Source organism: Equus przewalskii, chromosome 8 (assembly GCF_037783145.1).
Source record: "Equus przewalskii isolate Varuska chromosome 8, EquPr2, whole genome shotgun sequence".
In the NCBI taxonomy this organism is placed as follows: domain Eukaryota; kingdom Metazoa; phylum Chordata; class Mammalia; order Perissodactyla; family Equidae; genus Equus; species Equus przewalskii.
Genome location: NC_091838.1, coordinates 37,159,042 through 37,165,994, shown reverse-complemented (window position 1 = coordinate 37,165,994; position 6,953 = coordinate 37,159,042).

The window sequence follows — 6,953 nt, the reverse complement described above, 5'->3', positions numbered from 1 at the left end:
TATTCCTTATCTATTTTGGAGTCCTCTGTAATGATCCAAGTTATAAGTTGTCATTCCTTCCCAAATTCCATTTTTTAATATATGAAACTCTTTTGTCTAATATTAATTGCTTTTTCATATGTGTAGAATATCTCTACCAACTTATTTGCTTTTCTCCCAGTCTTTGCATTTCTTTCTGTCCTCCTTAGTGCCTGCCTAGTGTTCTTTTCAAAATATGTGTATTGACTGATTTTTTTCCTATTATAGTAGTTTTGTGATTATATGTAGTTTCCTCAGGCAGGAAGCCTAAGTTTGGATATAGATACCACATCTATATATTGATCTTATTACATATATTCATTGATATATCTATAAATACCTATGTATCAAGGAAATTCCTTTAAATGAATAAGAATGCCAATAGCTATGAAGTCTGCCTTTTCAGGAAATTTCCTTGACTCTTTACTTTTCACATTTCATTCCTGAGATATTCGGAAAAATCCCTAACCCTGAGATTCTTTTCCATGTTATTTCTAATAATGCTTGGATTTGTTGATCTTTATAGCCTACTCTTAATTACATTAAGATATTTACAGTTGGTGGCATGCTCATCGTGACAAATTGGTTTTTTGCTTTATCATTTCTATACAAAGCTTTATTTCTGAACTGTTTGATTATTGTAACTTTATATGTTTTGTAAAAAGTATGTCTTTGTTCAAGTAAAAATTGTGCTATGGGGTTGATCCAGCATATGGTATTGATCATTTTATACTGAGATTTTCCCACTTGGTTATATCCTGCTGGGAGTATTTCGGTTAAAGATTGCAGAGGGAGAGCATAGATGTTGCAAAGGGAGAGTACAGGTATGCTGAGGACTTTTTCTTTACACTTGACTTTGCTTTCCTTTCTCCTCTTTAAATTGCATGCTAATTTTCACGTGTCAAAATATATGTAGGTGCTCCTAGGTTGGGCTCTGGCCTTTGAACTCTGACTGCTCTGGGTTTAATAACTCTATCTGCTGCTTACTAGCTGTTCCATTTTGGGCAAGTTACTATATATCTCTGTGCCTCAGTTGTCTTGTTTACAATATGGAGATCTAGGACTCTCAGGGAAGTTTTGAGCATTAAGCAAGATATTACTTGTAAAGTAGTTAGCAAGGCCTGGTCATATAGTAATTAGTTAATAAACTTTAGCTAATAATCTTAGCACACTCCTAACTTAGACAACTTTAGTTAGATCATTATATTTATTCCACCAAAATGAAAACACAAAGAAGTCTTAAAAATACTGTTGTTTACAGCGTGAGGGAGATGTCAGCTTTCCATTTCCAGAGAGCTGTGCGAATAGAGGAGCTACTTACATCCCTGAAGGGAATTTAAATGCAAGTTTCTTAGACTCTGTGAGATTGACCTAGTGTCCTCTTAAGGCCCTTTCTAGTCCTTAAAAAAAGAGAAATTAGATGTTTATTAAATAAAGTGAATGTAAATGAGTACATTGGCTATCTTTGATACTCTTCAAAATGGGCACTTTAGGATTATTTTGAATACTTTAGAGTAAACAGCTTACTATTTTAATACTGCCCTTGAAATGTACATGGCTTACTAAGTTGAAAAAACGTCTAAAGTTTTCTAGGTTAAGTATTAAAATTATTGGAATTATTCTTTAAAATGCTTTATATATGCATATGTAATATGAATATATGTGTGCATATATATGAATGTGTGTATATAGATTTGGTAATGACCATTTTATTAGGCCAATAACTTAAGAGTATTTGATAATACTTCATCCATACATATTTCAAAGGTGTATAAATTATATACATTTTTATTTTAACCTTATAAATATTATTCATAAGTTAAACCACTAAAGTGAAGAATTCATATTAATAGCCTTTTATTAGAGCTTGAACATTATTTTTTAAATATTTATTTCTTAAAAACAAAGTATTGGCAATAACCGTAGGTGTCACTATAGCAAAAGAAACCAGCCATTCAGAATGATACTTTTTTCCCCTAGGAAATTTTACAACATTGTAAGAGAAATTATAGACTAATTTGTTGAAGCTTAATGGGTCCATCTCCCTGCTTTGAGAAAAGCACTCCTCATTTAAATCAACCTCTTAACTCTGCCTGAAACATCTTTGGAGTAGGAGATTTGTGGTCTTTCTGGGAAAGTATTTCTATTTTTTATAAACCTAAAAGTCAAGAAGTTCTTTTGTAAGTACGATCAAAATTCCATCTTCTACATTTTGAATCACTTATTTTTACTCAGTGTCCAGAAAAATCAATCTGATTACATATTTTATCACCCAAAATTTTATTAATTACCTAAATAATTTATCTATTTATGAAATAGAAATAAAAATATCCGCTTTATAAAACTGATGGTGAACATGAAAGAAAGCATTATAGACATTCCTTTATTTGTTTATTAAATAGATTTAGTTGAGCATCTGCTATGTACTACGCATGGTAGTTACAAGACAGACAATGTCTTTGCCCTGATGGTGCTTACAGTCTAGCAAATTTATACAGATTTCCACACATTGTAAAGCTTGAATTACTATGAGTAAGAAGTATAAATATTATTACTTTCTTTGGCCTAATAGATTGTGATGAAGCCCTTTAGCTTTCTCTTTACTAGAATATAATAATAGATATTATCAGCTATTTTCCACCTAGCATCTATTTGCTCTTTTGGTAATAGCTCCCTGATAATCCTCTAGGATGTGGCTCCATTTCACTTTCAGTTCATGTAGTTTGAGTGACACTGATTCCTCTTCAGCCTACAAAGTTAAGTGTGAGAACTCAGGTCTGGTTAATTATGATTTTATATTCTTAGGTCTACACTGTCATCACATACCAGACCCTCCATGATCTTTTCCTGCTTCCCACTTGGACCTAATCTCTCGCTGCTACCTACCTCATACTACACATATATACATGTTGGCGTTTATTGTTTCCGTGGTTTTTGCTTATATTTATCTTTCTACCTAGAATGTCCTTCTCCAGCCTCTTCCTTTGTCAATTCTATCCATCCTTTTAGACCTAGGTAGGCAGCTTTCCTCTAAAAGGCTTTCCTGCCCCCTAGTTAGGTAAGATGTCCCTTTTGAGAGTTTCCTTAGTCTTTGGACAGTTCTCTACGCAATTATGTGTTGTTTTCATAATATTCTATCCATGTCTATATTCTCCACTTAGATGGTACACTTTTGGATATCTGAATTTGCATCCTTATGTATTTCCAGCACCTTGTTTTATGTCTGGGACCCTGGTTGCTTGATATAGGTTTGTTGACTGAAAGCCCTTAAAAACATGATGGCAGAAACCTATCTTTCTGTACAGGCCTTTGTTGAATTTTATAGTCCTGAAGAAGAGTAGTTCAAATGACTATGTGCTGATTCATTCCAACATCCCCACCCTTTGTGTCTCTGAGAGGAGAACTGCATTCATTAGTTTCCTCAGGTTTGCCTTAGGAAATAATATCCAGACTTCATTCAATGACTATTTATTGAACTATGAAGGTTCCCTTGATCATGCAATCTTGCTGTGTTCTTTTTCTCCTCCAGCATTTACAGCCTGGGCTATTAATCATATACTATCTTGTGGGATTCCTTTTTTGTAATGCATTTTTGTGTAGTACTTAGTCTATTATTTGATATTTTACATGCTTACATGTGAATAGGAATATTCATTCATTAGCATATTTATTTTTTATTTATTATAATGTTTTTTGTGAATACCTTATAATTCACATCATTTTTCTTTTTGCACAATATAGCAGTTTGGGTTCTATTTATGCTAGCAACAGAAACTGGTGGATTTAAGGACAAACACAACTTACTGGAAGGCTATCAGAGAACTCAATGTATTGGTGGGGGGCCTGGAGAACCAGGCTTGGAACAGAAGAGAAGCAGTCCCAGAAGTTGTCTGTGGTAGAAGACTGTAGGACAGTGTTGCACAGGAACCATCACTGGTAAGAATGAACTCTCCTTCTTTCCTCCATCCACTCTTACCCTGACAAGACTCAGTGCTCTGGGAGAACATGGCCAAATTCAGGTCATGTGCTTGCTCCTCAGCTGTCTAGAATTATGAGTGGGAGACAATGAAAGTAAAAGCCTCCAGGATTACTTGGGCTTTTAGTAGATACCAGGATTTATAAAGGTAGTTGGGGAATTCTCAGGAAAGGAATGGATCCTGGGTAGTTAAAAAAATGATAAATAAGTATTAGCACTTATAATTAGTTGTTCACACAGACTTGCGATCAAATCCTAGCATTGACAACGACTAACTGAATGGCCTTATACAAATTTCTTCATCTCTGTGGGTGTCAATTTTTCTCCTCTATAAAATGGAGACACCAGTATTTAGTGTTACATGATGGTTTAAGTATTAAACTAAATAAGGTGTCATATGAAAGGTGCCTATTACAGTGTCTATCCCATAGTAGGTGCTCAATAAATGATAGCTATTATTGATTGATCTATGTGCACATAGTGTGAGGCTATTCTATGTAGTGAGGGAAGGAAGTAGCAATTATTGTCTCCACCCTTGAACAGTTTGTAGTTTAATCAGAGAGAAAAGCAAACATGTGATTTAATTTAATCCTCACAACTACCTTGTGAATTAGGCAGAGGCATTTTTATCATCTCTATTTTCCATATGAGAAATCAGAGATTTGGAAAAGTTAAGCAACTTGACAGTGGTCACACAGCTTAAGTGGCAGAGCTGAGGCTGTGGCCAAGTTTTCCTGGATCCAAACCTTTTTACATTTTAGGAGAAAAGTATAGCTAAGTTCAGGATAGAGTTACTCAATTCAGTTACAATCAGAAAATTTTATTGAATTCCTACTATGACAATCTGATATGCTAGGTGCTATGGGGGAAAATAAATATAATTCATATGTAGTCCCTGGTCTCAAGAGGGTTACAATCTAGGAAGAAAGATGGACATATATGCAACTTACTGAAAGACAAGGTAATATGTGATAAATGCTGTGTTTTTCATTTAGTTCTTTTAATAAACTTTCATTGAATGTGTCTGGCTCTGTATTAGGTCTAAGGATTCAGTGGTAAAAGAATAAGCAACCTGTTCTCAAGGGCTTAAATTTTGTTGGAAAGAGACAGGAAACACAAAGCAAATATATACACGTAAGATAATTTTAGCTATTGATAGCAATGCATGCTAGAAAGAAAATGCAGAGTTTTGTGACACTGAGTTGATGTGGGCTAATTTCAATGAATAGTGCTTCTGAGGGCCTGAAGAAGTCAGTCATGTTAAGACATGTGAGAAGAGTATTTCAGGCAGAGGGAATGAGAAGTGCAAAGATGATGAGGTGGGGATGAACTTGGAGTTTTCAAGAATGAAAATAAGACTGTGTGGCAGGAGCATAGAGAGAAGGGAGGATGCAGCAGAGTAACGTGAGATCTGGAGACGTAGATAGGAACCAAAAAAAATGCAGAGCCTTGTACATCATGCTTAGAGTGTCTAGTTTATTATTCTGAGTTTAGTGGAAGCCCCTAAAGATTTAAGCAGGGAAGTGATATTGTTTAATTTGTTTTATAAAAAGATCACACTGCCTACCGTGAAGAAATATGTTCACCAAGGCACTGAGAAGAGAAAGAGTGATATTACTTCAAAAAAAAGTCTGGGAAGGCATCAAGAAGGAGAGAGTGCTCTGACAAGTGAGATGGGTGGGTTAGGCATTCCAGGAAAATGGGAACCATCATCATAGGAAGAGAGTTTAGGAAATATGAAGCATATTTGGGCAAGAGTGAGTTTTCCAGTGTGGCTGAAGCATCCAACATGTGGTGAGGTTAGAATGAGATGGGACTAGAGCTGAAGGTGGGTGCCAGGCTGTGTCTTGACTACATTCTGTAGGCAACTCAAAACCATTCTGTGTTTTAAAAGATAATGCTGAGACTGTGTCTGTGAAGGATATTAGAGGCGGCAAGAAGATTATTCACGAGGTTTCTGCAATAGGTCATTTGAGAGGTGGCAAGGGCCAGACAGTGAGAATGGAAAGGAGGAGACAGAGGCAAGAGCTACTGACATGAAGAGCTGACAGCACTTGGTGATGAATTGGATATAAGTGGTAAGGGGGAGGGAGAATATAAAGACAGATATAAGGCAAGTTGGGAATGCCCTTTTCTGTGAGAGGAAGGTTGGAAGATAGGGTGGAGATTTCAGTTTGAACAAGCTGAGCATAAGGTTTTGGCTGGACTTCACATGATGATGCAAGAGAGACAGAAGGAAAAGTAGGGCTGGAGCTCAGGAGTTTGGCCTTTAAGAGCATGCTTATTCCAACTAATTTCTTATAATCTGTGAAAAGTTCAGTGAATTTTTAGATATTTTCTATTTTCAAGAAGACAAGTTGCACAAGCATGTTTCAGAACCAACTGACATTTTCTACCAAAGGAAAAGGTTTTCTTCAAAAAACAGGATGTTCAGTAAAGAGGAAGCTGGTTGATGATTTCTACTTCCTTTTCCTACTTTGGAAGCTGTTCAGGCCTGAGGAATAATGTTAGTGAAGATTATAAGAGAGCCTTAGTGTCATAAGGAAAAAGATCTTGTTAAAATAATCTGTAGTTGGTAATGAAGAGATAGACTATCTCTTGTATCCCCAAAGGAGGTAAGAGGAGACAGTAGGAGAAAACAATATTTTTCCTAGAATTTATGTTTGATTATTTTGATAATTCTAGCAAAATATCACACACAAAAAAACTAGGTCTATGGGCAATATAAAGGCTAAATGAGAAAAAAACAGATATCAATAAGAGAGAAGGACACTCTTTTTATGAGCACTTAAAAAGTTTGAATTTCAAGTAAACAGCTCTCTGTAGTGCTAAGTTGAACAAAATAAAAAACAAAATGGAAGGTTTATGTCTAGTACTAATCACAGTGTGAGTAAAAGCCTTGTTCTGTTTTTTTTTTTTTTTTCTCTTTGCTTGCTTAATCAAGAAGGAATCACACTGC